General features: G+C 44.6%; 1 pseudogene; it reads left to right on the top strand.

Moving 5' to 3' along the window:
• The first annotated feature begins 2,921 nt into the window (after window positions 1-2,921).
• Window positions 2,922-3,631, top strand: LOC100433244 (ATP synthase F(0) complex subunit C1, mitochondrial-like; annotated as a pseudogene).
• The last annotated feature ends 12,425 nt before the right edge of the window (window positions 3,632-16,056 follow it).

Below are 16,056 nucleotides of genomic sequence, written 5' to 3'. Positions count from 1 at the left end.
AGGCATTTTCTCTTTGAGTACTACCTGTCCATTTTCTCTATTATTTTCTTCTGGAACCCCAGTTAGATCTTCTCATTCTATCATGCATGTTTCCTGATATCTCTTTATTTCTCTGTGTTATATTCTGAATAATTTTGGTAGTTCTTCTAGTTTATTAATTTCTTCTTCAATTATATCTGATTTGTTTGTTAACCTTTTCATTGAGTTTTTTAATGTTGTTTTTTTTTTTTCTTTGAGACGGAGTCTCGCTCTGTCGCCCAGGCTGGAATGCAGTGGCGCTATCTCAGCTCACTGCAAGCTCCGCCTCCCGGGTTCACGCCATTTTCCTGCCTCAGCCTCCCGAGTAGCTGAGACTACAGGTGCCCGCCACCATGCCCGGCTAATTTTTTGTATTTTTAGTAGAGACGGGGTTTCACCGTGTTAGCCAGGATGGTCTCGATCTCCTGACCTCGTGATCCGCCCACCTCAGCCTCCCAAAATGCTGGGATTACAGGCATGAGCCACCTCTCCCAGCCGATTTATTTTAATTGTAAAAAACACATAACATAAAATGTATCATCTTACCCATTTTAAAGTGTACATACAGTTCAAGACTGTTAAGTGTATTCACATTGTTTTGCAACTGATCTCCAGAACTTTTTTTTTTTTTTGAGACAGGGTCTCACTCTGTCGCCCAGGTTGGAGTGCAGTGGTGCTATCACGGCTCACTGCAGTTATCTCCCTGGGCTCAGGTGATCCCCTTACCTCAACCTCCCAAGTAGCTGGGACTGCAGGCTCATACTACCACACCCAGGTAATTTTTGTATTTTTTGTAGAGACAGGGTTTCACCATGTGGCCCAGGCTGGTCTTGTTTCCGGGCTCAAGGGATCTGCCCTCCTCAGCCTTCCAAAGTGCTGTGATTACAGGCATGAGCCACTATGCCCAGCCTCCAGAACTTTTTCATCTTGCAAAACTAAAATGCTATTCTCATTAAATAACTCCTCAGTTCCCCCTTCCTCCACCCCATGGCAACTACTGTTCAACTTTCTGTTTCTATAAATTTAATTAATTTAATAAATAAATAAAATTTAACTAAATTTTATTTTAGATAGTGAAATCATGCAATATTTGCCTTTTTGTGACTGGCTTATTTCTTTTCTTTTCTTTTTTTTTTTTTTTTTGAGACAGAGTCTTGCCCTGTTGCCCAGGGTGGAGTGTAGTGGTGTGATCTCGGCTCACTGCAGCCTCTGCCTCCCCGGTTTAAGCGATTCTCCTGCCTCAGCCTCCCAAGTAGCTGGGATTGTAGGCACCTGCCACCAAGCCTGGCTATATTTTTTTTTTAATTTTTTTTTTTTTTTAATAGAGACGGGGTTTCACCACGTTGGCCAGGCTGGTCTCGAACTCCTGACCTCGTGATCCACCTGCCTCAGCCTCCCAAAGTGCTGGGATTACAGGCATGAGCCACTGTGCCCGGCTATGACTGGCTTATTTCATTTAGCAAAATGATTCAAGGTTTACTCATGTTGTAGCATGTGACAGGATTTCCTTCCTTTTTAAGGCTGAATCATATTTCACTGTATGTATATACTACATTTTGTTTATCCATTCTTCCTTTGATGGACACTTGGTTTGCTTCCACCTCTTGGCTAATGTGAATAATGCTTCTATAAACAAGGGTGTGCAAATATTTCTTTGAGGCCCTGCTTCCCATTCTTTTGGATATATATCCAGAAGTGAGATTGCTGGGTCATAGAGTTGTTCTATTTTTAATTTTTTAAAGGAACTTCCATGCTATTTTCCACAGTGGCTGTGCCATTTTACAGTCCCATCAACAATGCATAAAGGTTCCAATTTCTCCACATTCTCACCAACACGTGTTATTTTCTGAATTTAGAGCTGCATGAGGTTTGTTTGGGTCAGAATAAAGGACAATTGCCCTGGAACAACCAACACAGGCTCTTCAACTTTTAAGTTCCTCATTTTTGAAGAAAGTTTCCAACCACCGACTTGTGGTTCATTGGTCATTGGCCAATCTGAGATTCTGACTCCTAAGTGGGGAGTTCTATGGATGTGTGTGAATAACTAGTGGGACCATGTTCTCCAGTAGCTTCTGAAGATCAGAGAACAGAGAAACTTGAAGATAGAACTCCAGGCCAGGCGTGGCAGTTCACACCTTTAATCCCAGCACCTTGGGAGGCCGAGGCGGGTGGATCATCTAAGGTCTGGAGTTCGAGACCAGCCTGGCCAACATGGCGAAACCGTGTCTCTACTAAAAACACAAAAATTAGCCGGGCGTGATGGCTGCCTATAATTCCAGCTACTCAGGAGGCTGAGGCAGGAGAATGTCTTGAAACTGGTAGGCAGAGGTTGCAGTGAGTCAAGATCGCACCACTGCACTCCAGCCTGGGCAACAGAGTAAGACTCTGTCCGAAAGAAAGAAAGAAAAGAAAGAAAGAAAGAAGGAAAGAAGGAAAGAAGGAAGGAAGGAAGGAAGGAAGGAAGGAAGGAAGGAAGGAAGGAAGGAAGGAAGGAAGGAAGGAAGGGAAAGAAAGAAAGAAAGGAAGAAAGAAAGAAAGAGAAAGAAGGAAAGGAAGGAAGGAAGGAAAGAAAGAAAAAAGAAAGAAAGAAAGAAGGAAAGAAAGAAAGAAAGAAAAAAAGAAAATAGAACTCTGGAGGAAGGTTAGGGGAACCAGGAAGACTCCTGAGCAGTAAGAACCACAGCTAATTCTTTGGGCAGATTTCCCTATTCTCTTTACATCCAAGGACAAGAATTCCTCTGCCCTGCCCAGGGAACAGAAGCCTGCTGTGCCCGCTCAGAGGAAGATTCTGATCAGAGAACACATCAGCATTTAGAAAATTGCAACTTCTAAGTCACCTTGGGCAGGGTGAATGCTGTGAGCCAAGCTGGAGATGCAGGGCAGTAGGCGTGCAGAGTGAAAAAATGCAGACCCTTGGGGCACTACTCATTTCTCAGGCTCTGATCTGCTGTAGTACTAGGGATTTACTCAGGTCTGTGTCTGCCTCCTTTCTGAATAGGCCAAATAATTTATCCAAACAGCTTTCCTACAGCAGCTCTCCACTCCACGTGGCCAGATAAGAGTTCCAAACCAGTGTTGTCTCATGGGACATTGACACAGCAGTCAAGTTTATTGATGCCGGGGCAATCACAATTGGTTGGTTGGTTGGTTTGAGATAGGGTCTCACTTTGTCATCCAGACTGGAGGGCAGTGGCACAATCACAGTTCACTACAGCCTCAACCTCCCGGGCTCAAGCGATCCTCCCACCTCAGCCGCCTGAGTAGCTGGGACTACAGATGCATGCCACCATGCCCAGCTAATTGTTTAATATTTTGTAGAGACTGGGTGTTGCAATGTACCCAAACTGGTCGTGAACTCCTGAGCTCGAGCAATCTGCCTGCCTGGGCCTCCCAAAGTGCTGGGAATACAGGTGTGAGCCACCACACCCAACCTACGATTGTAACTGGCTCAGGGGCTGGCATAGGAATGGTGTCTGGCAACTTGATCGTTCGCTATGCTGTGAGCCCATCTCTCAAGGAACAGCTCTTCTATGCCATTCTGGACTTTGTCCTGTCTGAGGCCATGGGGCTCTTCTGTTTGACAGTCACCTTCCTCATCCTCTTTGCCATGTGAAGCTCCATGGGGGTCACCTACTCACCCTTGCTGCTATGACTCCATAACATTCCTGGTGCTGGCATGTGCTAAGTTTTACCATGAAACACATTTCTCTTTTTTTTAAAAAAAAAAAAAAAAAAGGCAGGGCAAGGGGGCAACTTTCTTGGTGGAACGAATACTGCACTGGGAATCCAGAACTTAGAACCCTGGTTTTCAGTTCTGGTGCTTTGGCTAAGAGGCTGTGTTATGTTAAGCAAACTTCCTCCAGTAATTTCCTTTTACAGAAGATACAACTAACTTAACCTGTTTTAGACCCAAGGCTGGGACAACAGCTGTCAGAGTTTTCTGAATGCCCGTTCTGGTTCAGCTATACCTTGCTTTCTTTAGTTATCTTTATAGAGCAGTGAAAAATTCACCTTTATGATAAATGATTGCATTACCATGTGAAACTTTCCACCACAGCAAGCCAGGCAAAAATATGACTGTATATGATCCCTGCTGAAGGGAAGTATGTAGAAATAAAATGACTCTTGTACTGCAGTAGTGAGACTGCTGAGTGGGTATGTGGGCAGGACATGAGGGTTTCTTTTTTTAAAGTTTCTACAACATAGATCGTGCATGGTGTCTCAAGCCTGTAATGCTAGCACTTTAGGAGGCCAAGGCGGGAGGATCCCTTGAGCCCAGGAGTTCAAGACCAGCCTGCACAACATAGGGAGACCCTGTCTCTTAGGAAAAAAAATAATACAGTGGCTCATGCCTATAATCCCAACACTTTAGGAGGCCAAGGCAGGTGGATCATGAGGTCAAGAGATCGAGACCGGCAGGGTGTGGTCACTCACGCTGGTAATCCCAGCACTTTGGGAGGCCAAGGCAGGCGGATCACGAAGTCAGGAGTTCGAGACCAGCCTGGCCAGCATGGTGAAACTCCATCTCTACTAAAAATACAAAAAATTAGCCGGGCATGGTGGTGCACACCTGTAATCCCAGCTATTCGGGAGGCTGAGTCAGCAGAATCATTTGAACCCAGGAGACGGAGGTTGCAGTGAGCTGAGATCCCGCCATTGCACTCCAGCCTGGGTGATAGAGTGAGACTCTGTCTCAAAAAAAAAAAAAAAAAAAAAGAGATCGAGACCATCTTGGCCAACATGGTACACCCCGTCTTTACTAAAAATACAAAAATTAGCTGGGCGTGGTGGCGCGTGCCTGGAGTCCCAGCTACTCAGGAGGGTGAGGCAGGAGAATCGCTTGAACCCGGGAGGCAGAGGTTGCAGTGAGCCTAGGTCGCGCCACTGCACTCCACCCTGGGGACACAGCAAGACTCCATCTCAAAATATATATATATATATATATATATATATATATAGTAATAATAATAAAATTAAATTAAAATTAAAAAGTCACTATAATATTGTTGTTATGTTTTCTACTTGTTGGTAATATTTAAGCACCTAGGCTGGGTAACATAGCGAAACCCCATCTCTACCAAAAAAAAAAAAATACAAAAATTAGCCAGGCATGGTGGCAGCACCTGTAGTACCAGCTGCTCAGGAGGCTGAGGTGAGAGGATTGCATGAGCCCAGGAGGTTGAGGCTGCAGTGACTGTGATCATGCCATTGGACTTCAGCCTGGGCAACACAGCAAGACAATGTCTCAAAAAAAAAAAAAAAAAAAAGATAAACACAAATTTAAAGTGATATAATAGATATAATAGGCTGGGCATAGTGGCTTACACCTGCAATCCCAGCCCTTTGGGAGGCCAAAGCAGGCATATCACCTGAAGTCAGGAATTCACGACCAGCCTGGCCAACATGGTGAAACCCCATCTCTACTAAAAACACAAAAATTAGGGCCAGGCATGGTGGCTCACACCTATAATCCCAGCACTTTGGGAGGCTGAGGCAGGTGGATCACCCAAGGTCAGGAGATTGAGACCACCCTGGCCAACATGGTGAAACCCCCGTCTCTACTAAAAATGCAGAAATTAGCCAGGCATGACGGCACGTGCCTGTAATCCCAGCTACTCAGGAGGCTGAGGCAGGAGAATCACTTGAACCTGGAAGGCGGAGGTTGCAGTGAGCTGAGATCTCGCCATTGCACTCCAGCCTGGGTGTCACAGCAAGACTCTGTCTAACAAAAAAAAAAAAGAAAAAGTAGGCATGTGTAGTGGCAGGCCCCTGTAATCCCAGCTATTTGGGAAGCTGAGGCAGGAGAATCACTTGAATCTGGAAGGCAGAGGTTGCAGTGAGCCGAGACTGCACCATTGCACTCCAGCCTGGGCAACAAGAGCGAAACTTTGTCTCAAAAAATTAATTAATTAAATAAATAAATAAATAAATAAATAAAGTGATATAACAGATTCTTAAAAATTATTCAAGTTTGCTTAAGACAGCAAAATGTGAAAAACTCATCTCTCCTCACCACCCAATCATTATTGCCCATTGTAGGCCAGGAACCCCAGGAAATAGACTCTGGAACAAACTTGTGTGCGGATGGTTCATTGGCAAGTGCTCTCAGAAACATGTGTAAGGCAGTGAGAAAAGCAAGATCTGGCACAGAGGGAAGTTAGGCTGTGATGCAGTTGCAACAGAGGCTTCAGCAGTCCTTCGGGGAGCTCTGAAACTAGGATGGCCATTCAGAATTGTCCCAAACTGAGGCAAAGGGGAGATGCATTTATATCCCATAATAATCAGTCATTGGATGCAATCTGTCCTTAGGCAGGAACTTAAACTTCGCAAAGCAGCTACACACAACTAAAATCGCAGTCTGGCGAGGCACTATACAGTAAGCTGTAAGCAGGCAACATTCCTGGCAACTGGAATAAGTGGTTTGTACTAAAGAGGGGCATCTAGAGAACACACCACACTAGCTACTAGAGCCCTAAACTCCTATTCCTCTCCGGATACAAAAATCTGCAGTTACATGTGTATCCTTAAAGACCTGTGTTTTGTTTCTTTTTCTTTTTCTTTTTAAAATAAAACAATTGCATAATATTTCATATTACAGATGTTCAATTTCATCAGATGCTTTTTTTTTTTTTTTTTTTTTTTTTTTTTGAGACAAGAGTCTTGCTCTGTCACCAGGCTGGAGTGCAGTGGCACGATCTGGGCTAACTGCAACCTCCACCTCCCGGGTTCAAGCGATTCTCCTGCCTCAGCTTCCCGAGTAGCTGGGACTACAGGCGCATGCCACCATGCCACCAGCTCATTTTTTGTATTTTTAGTAGAGACGAGGTTTCACCATGTTGGCCAAGATGGTCTGGAACTCCAGACCTCGTGATCCGCCCGCCTCAGCCTCCCAAAGTGCTGGGATTACAGGCGTGAGCCACTGTGCCCAGCTGATCAGATGCTTTTTTTACATCTTTTGTAATTATCATATGGTCATCCTCAAGCTTATCTGATTCTCAAGATTTGAATTGAAAATGTGTGAGCACAGCAAAGAACATTTTGGAAAATAATCAATAATGAAGCAAGTTGCCTTATCAGATAGCAAATCATAGTAAAAAGCAATAGTAATCTACACAATATGACATCATTGCATGAACAAACAAATGAATGGAAACGAATAGAAAATCCAAAAACATATTATTTTATGTATGAAAATATTTTGTCTATAATAAAGATGGAATTTTTCCAGCCTGGGCAATATAATGAAACTCTGTCTCTATAAAAAAATTAAAAATTAGCCAGACATGGTGACCTGCATCTGTAGTCTCAGCTACTCGGGAGACTGAGGTAGGAGAATCGCTTGAGCCAAGAAGGTTGAGGCTGCAGTGAGCTATGATCAAACCACTACACTCCAGCCCGAGCAACAGAGCAAGACCCTGTCTGAAAGAAAAAGAAAAACAGGCTGGGCGCGGTAGCTCACGCCTGTAATCCCAGCACTTTGGGAGGCCGAGGCAGGCGGATCACGAGGTCGGGAGATCGAGACCATCTTGGCTAACACGGTGAAACCCCGTCTCTACTAAAAATACATTAAAAAAAAAATTTGCGGGGCGTGGTGGCGGGCGCCTGTAGTCCCAGCTACTCGGGAGGCTGAGGCAGGAGAATGGCGTGAACCCGGGGGGCAGATCTTGCAGTGAGCCGAGATTGCGCCACTGCATTCCAGCCTGGCAGACAGCGAGACCGTCTCAAAAATAAATAAATAAATAAATAAATAAATAAATAAACAAACAAGAAAGAAAAGAAAAAGAAAAACAAAGGCTGGCTGCAGTGGCTTACGCCTGTAATCCCAGCACTTTGGGAGGCCGAGGCAGGCAGACCACCTGAAGTCAGGAGTTCGAGACCAGCATAACCAACATGGAGAAACCCCGTCTCTACTAAAAATACAAAATTAGCCAGGCGTGGTGGCACATGCCTGTAATCCCAGCTACTCAGGAGGGTGAGGCAGGAGAATCGCTTGAACCCAGGAGGCAGAGGTTGTGGTGAGCCGAGATCGTGCAATTGAACACCAGCCTGGGCAACGAGAGCAAAACTCCATCTCAAAAAAAAATTTAAAAAATGGAATTCTCAAATCAGTGAAATGGAATGAGTGTTCAGGGCATGGTACTGGGCAATCAAATATTTAGAAATAAAATTAAAGCCGGGCGCACTGGCTCACGCCTGTAATCTTAGCACGTTGGGAGGCTGAGGTGGGCAGATCACCTGAGGTCAGCAGTTTGAGACTAGCCTGGCCAACATGGTAAAACCCCATCTTTAGTAAAAATACAAAAATTAGCTGAGCGTGGTGGCAAGCGCCTGTAATCCCAGCTACTCAGGAGGCTGAGGCAGGAGAATCAATTGAACCCAGGAGACGGAGGTTGCAATGAGCTAAGATTGTGCCACTGCACTCCAGCCTGGGCGGCAGAGCAAGGCTCCGTCTCAAAAAAAAAAAAAAAAAAAAAAGAAAGAAAGAAAAAGAAAAGAAAAGAAAGACAGTGACAAACAAAAGACAATAAAGATTTAATTTATAGAAGAGATATAAACATTTAATAAGGATACAAAAAGTTACTCATTCTTACTAGCAATAGAGTAAATGTGGGCTGGGCGGAGTGGCTCACGCCTGTAATCCCAGCACTTTGGGTGGCTGAGGCAGGCGGATCACCTGAGGTCGGGAGTTTGAGACTAGGCTGGCCAACATGGTGAAACCCCGTCTCTACTAAAAATACAAAAATTAAGCCAGGCGTGGTCACTCACACCTGTAATCCCAGCACTTTGGGAAGCCAAGGTGGGCAGATCACCTGAGGTTGGGAGTTCGAGACCAGCCTGACCAACATGGAGAAACCCCGTCTCTACCAAAAATACAAAATTAGCCAGGCATGGTGGTGCATGCCTGTAATCCCAGCTACTCGGGAGGCTTAGGCAGGAGAATCTCATGAACCCAGGAGACGGAGGTTGCGGTGAGCTGAGATTGCACTAATGCACTCCAGCCGGGGCAACAAGAGTGAAACTCCGTCTCAAAAAAAAAAAATACAAAAATTAGCTGGGTGTGGTGGCACACCCCTGTAATCCCAGCTACTTGGGAGGCTGAAGCAGGACAATCACTTGAACCCGGGAGGCTGAGGTTGCAGCGAGCCAAGAGTGTGCCACTGCACTCCAGCCTAGCCACAGAGCAAGGCTCCGTCTCAAAAAAAAAAAAAAAAAATAGAGAAATATTAATTAAAACAACATAATATCATCAGGGCAAGTAGAATTATCAAGAATTTTTAAATATAGTAATATTTATTACTGGCAAGCTGTGGAAGAATGATCACTCTTATTGTTGAGCAGAAAATAAATTAGTGGGCCTTTGGAAGAGCAATTTGGCAAGTTATGTCCAGAATTTAAGTGCATATACCTTGGGCCCATAACTTCTACTTCTGTAAATTGATCCTGAAGACACACACATGTATACAGGGAAGTACATGCAATAATTTTGAATACAGAATAGACTGTAATTGCAAAAAATTGGGAATGACCTCTATATTCATTAATAAGAAATTTAATCAAATTATAATATATTCATGCTATAAAAGACTAAGCAGCAATTTAAAAGAATGAGCTATTGAATGTCAGGAAAATAGTGAAAAAAAGAATGAGGCCAGGTGCGGTGGCTCACACTTGTAATCCCTGCATGTTGGGAGGCCAAAGCGGCAGATAGCTTGAGGCCAGGAGTTCGAGACAAGCCTGGCCAACATGGTAAAACCCCTTCTTAACTAAAAATACAAAAATTAGCCAGGTGTAACGGACAAGCGCAATGGTTCACACCTGTAATCCCAGCACTTTGGGAGACCGAGGTGGGTGGATCACAAGGTCAGGAGTTCGAGACCAGCCTGGCCAATATGGTGAAACCCCATTTCTATTAAAAATACAAAAATTAGCTGGGCACGGTGGCGCTCGCCTATAGTCCCAGCTGCTCGGGAGGCTGAGGCAGGAGAATCGCTTGAGCCCAGGAGGCAGTGGTTGCAGTGAGCCGAGATCACACCATTGCACTCTAGCCTGGGTGACAGAGCCAGACTCTGTCTCAAAAACAACAACAAAATTGGCCAGATGTGGTGGCACAAACCTGTAATCCCAGCTACTTGGGAGGCTGAGGGGAGAGAATCACTTGAGTCCAGGAGGCGGAGGTTGCAGGGAGCCAAGATCACACCACTGCACTCCAGCATGGGAAACAGATTGTGACTCTGTCTCAAAAAAACAAAATAATGAGGCTAGGTGCAGTGGCTCACGCCTGTAATCCCAGCACTCTGGGAGGCCAAGGCAGGCGGATCACAAGGTCAAGACATCGAGACCATCCTGGCCAATATGGTGAAACCCTGTCTCTACTGAAAATACAAAAACTGGCTGGGTGTGGTGGCTCACACCTGTAATCCCAGCACTTTGGGAGACTGAGGCAGGCGGATCACGAGGACAGGAGATCGAGACCATCCTAGCTAACACGGTGAAACCCCGTTTCTACTAAAAATACAAAAAATTAGTCAGATGTGGTGGTACGCGCCTGTAGTCCCAGCTACTCGGGAGGCTGAAGTAGAAGAATCTCTTGAACCTGGGAGGCAGAGGTTGCAGTGAGCCAAGATCGTGCCACTGCACTCCAGCCTGGGTGACAGAGCAAGACTTCAACTCAAAAATAAAATAAAATACAAATACAAATACAAAAATTAGCTGGGTATGGTGGCGCGCGCCTGTAGTCCCAGCTACTCGGAAGGCCGAGGCAGGAGAATCGATTGAACCTGGGAGGCGGAGGTTGCAGTGAGCTGAGATCCCACCATTGCACTCCAGCCTGGGCGACAGAGCAAGACTCTGTCTCAAAATTTAAAAATAATAAAAATAATAATAAATTTTAAAAAGAATGAGATAGAGCTGACATTGATAGATCTTTAATACATAGTGCTAGGAGAAAAAAATTTATGATAATGTTTAAATATGCTTAACCTTATTTAAACGTACACATGCATGTATACACACAATGAATTTTTTGTTTTTTTGAGACAGGATCTGGCTCTGTTGCCCAGGCTGGAGAGCTGACATTAATAGATCTTTAATACATAATGCTAGGAAAAAAAAAAAAAGATGTTTAAATATACTTATCCTTATTTAAATGTACACATGCATGTATACACAATGAGTTTTTTGGTTTTTTGAGACAGGATCTGGCTCTGTTGCCCAGACTGGAGAGCAGTGGCACAATCTCGGCTCACTGCAATCTCTGCCTCCTGGGCTCAAGCTGCCCTCCCACCTCAGCCTCCTAAGTAGCTGGGACTACAGGCACATACCACCACACCGAGCTAATTTTTGTAGAGACTGGGTTTTGCCACGTTGCCCAGGCTGGTCTCCAACTCCTGAGAGCTCAGGTGATCTGCCTGAATCAGCTCTTATAAGTCCTGGGATTACAGGCATATGCCACCTCGCCCAGCCACGGTAAATTTTTATCAGTGGTTATACTTTGGTATTGACTGGCATTGAATGGTATTGACTCTTGGGTGAAGTGACACTTTCATTTTCTTTCTTTCTTTTTTTTTTTTTTTTTTTTGAAATGGAGTCTCACTCTGTGGCCCAGGCTGGAGTGCAGTGGCACAATCTTGGCTCTCTGCAACCTCCACTTCCCAGGTTTAAGTGATTCACCTGCCTCAGCCTCCCGAGTAGCTGGGATTACAGGCATGTGCCACTATGCCTGGCTAATTTTTGTATTTTTGGTAGAGACAGGGTTTCACCATGTCGGCCAGGCTGATCTCAAACTCCTGACCTGAAGTGATCCACCCAACTTGGCCTCCCAAATTGTTGGGATTACAGGAGTGAGCCATTGCTCCCAGTCTTACTTTCCATATGTATTTTTCTGTGTGATTTGAAAATTTTACAATAAGCCTATATTATAATATTTTTGTAATTTGTAAAACAATTTCAAATAGAAAAAGGTAATAGAGAGTAGTAGGATAATACAAAAGAATATAAAGACAAATCAGCTGTAATCCCATCATTAGGAGAAAACCTCTGTCAAGATTTTTAAATGAAATATTTTCAGCTCCTTTTCTTTGTATAACTACTTTTTAATTTAGCTGAGATACAGACGGAATAGTATTCAAATTGTGTTTATCCTTCTTTCTGCACTTTGGTTTTCTACCCAAATAAGTTATCTAGTCTGGAATTCTCCCTCCTCCATTGAAGTCACTATCTTTTTTTTTTTTTTTTTTTTTTTTGAGACAGAGTCTCACTCTGTCACCCAGGCTAGAGTGCAGTGGTGTGATCTTGGCTCACTGCAACCTCCGCCTCCCAGGTTCACGCCATTATCCTGCCTCAGCCTCCTGAGTAGCTGGGACTACAGGCGCCCGCTACCACGCCCAGCTAATTTTTTGTATTTTTTAGTAGAGACGGGGTTTCACCGTGTTAGCCAGGATGGTCTCAATCTCCCGACCTCGTGATCCACCTGCCTCAGTCTCCCAGAGTGCTGGGATTACAGGCGTGAGCCACCGCGCCCAGCCTGAAGTCACTGTCTTCGTTCAGGCTCTGCCTCTGGGTAAAAGTCAAAGCCTTGTTGCTCTGGGACTCTCCTTTGCTGAGCGCTAGCTTGAAACTCAAGATCCTAACCTGTAAGGCAGGGGAATGGCCCAGCAGGAGCCACTACCACCTGGTGCTGTGAGTGTCAGACGCTTTTCAGCATGTGAGAAGTTCAATGCAGAGCTAAGGCTGACTTTGATTGTCGAAACAACTACTCAAAACACAATCACAAATTAGTTCAGTCACATGGACTGAACTTTGATCCCTCTGTCTGGGTGGCAAGGCAGTCTGAGCTGGAAAGAGGGAGTTCTGTCACTGAAACCCAGTCAGGAATATCTTGAGCCTAGTCCAATAGAGAGGGTGTTGACTTAGACACCAAGGCGAAATCCACACTGCTGGTTTAGAAGGGAGTTTAAACAATGCTCCTTTAAACAATGAGCAATAGGAGCAGATCAAGCTTGGGCATGGGTCTCAACCTGAAATCTACTTGCAGCATCCTCCCAGGTCCCAGCCACACCTGCACAGAACAGCACCAGCACAACTGATGAGCAGAGCCCTACACATAGGTGACAGGGCTCTGGCATGTAGGGCAAGAGCCACCAGTTGGATTAGTATCTGAATTTAATCCAATTGGGATCCTGCATAGAATGGGATAAGAATCCATTGATAGGCCAGGTGCAGTGGCTCACACCTGTAATCTCAGCACTTTGAGAAGACAAGGCAGGAGGATAGCTTAGGGCCGGGAGTTTGAGACCAGCCTGCACAAATTAGCGTGATTCCATCTCTTCCTACAAAAAATAAAAATAAAAAAGAATTCATTGATAAATTATAAATATTGAGTGTAAACTAGGCACAATGGCCTATGCCTATAATCCCAGCTACTTGGGAGGCCAAGGAAGGAGGATTGCTTGAGACCAGGAGTTTGAGATTAGCCTGGGCAGCATAGCAAGACCACATCTCAAAACAAAACAAACAAACAAAATATTTGGTGTATAAGAGTCAAGAAGGAGGCTGGGTGTGCTGGCTCACACCTATAATCCTAGCACTTTGGAAGATCAAGGTGAAAGTATTGCTTGACCCCAGGAATTTGAGACCAGCCTGGGCAACATAAGGAAACCCTGTCTCTACAAAAACATTAAAAAAAATAATAATAAAGCATGGTGGCCTGTACCTGTAGTCCCAGCTACTCAAGGGGCTGAGGCGGGAGGATTGCTTGAGCCCCAAAAAGCTCCTTTAGCAAACAGATGCTGACTTATAAATAAAAAACTATGGCAATAAGATTCATCTTTGAGGCTGGGCATGGTGGCTCATGCCTGTAATCCCAGCACTTTGGGAGGCCAAGGCAGGTGGATCACTTGAGGTCAGGAGTTCGAGACCAGCCTAGCCAACATGGTGAAACCCCGTTTCTACTAAAAATACAAAAATTAGCTGGGTGTGGTGGCTTGTGCCTGTAATCCCAGATATTTGGGAGGCTGAGGCAGGAGAATCACTTGAACCCAGGAGACAGAGATTGCAGTGAGCCAAGATTATGCCACTGCACTCCAGCCTGGCGGCAGAGTGAGACATAGTCTCAAAAAATAAAAAAAGATTCATCTTTGGAATGGCCAAGGTCTCTATGAGGCCAGAAACCTGCCACCTCTTTACACCCTCAGTTCTCCTACTATACTAAGGAGTGCCACCAATGTTTGTGGTTGGTGGCGAAGGTATTGAGTTTTTACAGTCAAATCTGATCATTCCCACCAAAGAAGTGGAGAAAAGGCACAAATAATCTAAAATAATGACTCCATTAATATATTTGATTTTGAAGTGCATTATGTGATAATTTCATGGTAAATTACCTTTATAGTCACCTTTTAGTGAAAAAAATAGTTCTTGAGCACGAATTAATTAATTAATAAAGGTATCTGCCCTCACATTAAAGAAACTGCAGATGTCCTTGGAGGATCCTTCCAACAGAAACACACTCTCCCTGGCCGGGCACGGTGGCTCACGACTCTAATCCCAGCACTTTGGGAGGCTGAGGTGGGAGGATCACTTGAGGTCAGGAGTTTGAGACAAGCCTGGACAACATGATGACAGCCCCATTTCCACAAAAAAATGAAATTAAAAAGTTAGCCAGGTGTGGCCAGGTGCGGTGGCTCATGCTTGTAATCCCAGCACTTTGGGAGGCCAAGACGGGCGGATCACGAGGTCAGGAGATCAAGATCATCCTGGCTAACACAGTGAAACCCCATCTCTACTAAAAATACAAAAAATTAGTGGCGGGCACCTGTAGTCCCAGCTACTCGGGAGGCTGAGGCAGGAATGGCGTGAACCCGGGAGGCGGAGCTTGCAGTGAGCCTAGACCGTGCCACTGCACTCCAGCCTGGGTGACAGAGCGAGACTCCATCTCAAAAAAAAAAGAAAAGAAAAAATTAGCCAGGTATAGTGGTGTGCTCTTGTAGTCCCAACTACTGGGGAGGCTGAAGTGGGAGGATCACTTGATCCTAGGAGGATGAGGCTGCAGTGAGCAGCGATCACTCTACCGCACTCCAGCCCGAGCAACAGAGTGAGACCTTGTCTCAAAAAAAAAAAAAAAAAAAAAAAAAAAAAAAGTGAGGTCAACTTAAAATGTAGAATTAACCTTATTTCAGCCAAGTAAGTATTAAAACTTATAGTTTCCAAGAACACATTGCTGATAGGGAAGGAAACTAGCAAGGAGGGAGACTCCAAGAAAGAATGAGTAGAGACTCACACACCAACATCAACACACACAGAGTAGACAGATCAAGGGGGTGAGCCACAAACAGCCCATAGAAGGCCAGTGGCTGCCACTGAAAGAAATCCAACTCAACTATCTTAGACAAACCACAGAAAGAGCCTCTAGGTATCAACTCTGCTCTCCCTCAGACAAGTTCCTACAAGTGAATGGAACAACAACTGTTGGCAGTTTTCAGACCACATCTCCCAGCTACCCCACCCAAGAAGAACTGCACTCTTTCCTTTAGTATCAATTCAAACATCCTGGTGCAGAACTGCGGGTCTAGGGAGGGACAGGAGGGAATGTCCAGAAGAAATAAGAAGATATGAGGCTGCAATTAAAATATTAAATGTCTTCCACGTGGAATCGTAATTCTAATTGGCTTCTGTTCTTTCTGGTTATAAATGCGTCATTGTTTCCATAAATTCAGGAAAGATGTAGATAAAACAGGAGGTTAATGAGCACAACTGTATCCCTCATCTACATCAACAGCATCATTATTTTCATTTATGGGTATATTCTGTTGATTAGCTTTTATGCTTATTAGCTTTTGATGGAAAATGACACATGAAAATTTGAACATGCTGATCATCTTTGATAACCATCCTACATTTTTTTCTGTAGTTCTACATTGACTCTTCTACATCTTTTTTTTTTTTTTTTCTTTTTTGAGATGGAGTCTGACTCTTGTTGCCCAGGCTGGAGTGCAATGGCACTATCTCGGCTCACTGCAACCTTGGCCTCTCAAGTAGCTGGGA

This window comes from Pongo abelii, chromosome 2, assembly GCF_028885655.2.
Source record: "Pongo abelii isolate AG06213 chromosome 2, NHGRI_mPonAbe1-v2.0_pri, whole genome shotgun sequence".
Taxonomy (NCBI): domain Eukaryota; kingdom Metazoa; phylum Chordata; class Mammalia; order Primates; family Hominidae; genus Pongo; species Pongo abelii.
This window is presented reverse-complemented; position numbering and strand designations above follow the sequence as displayed.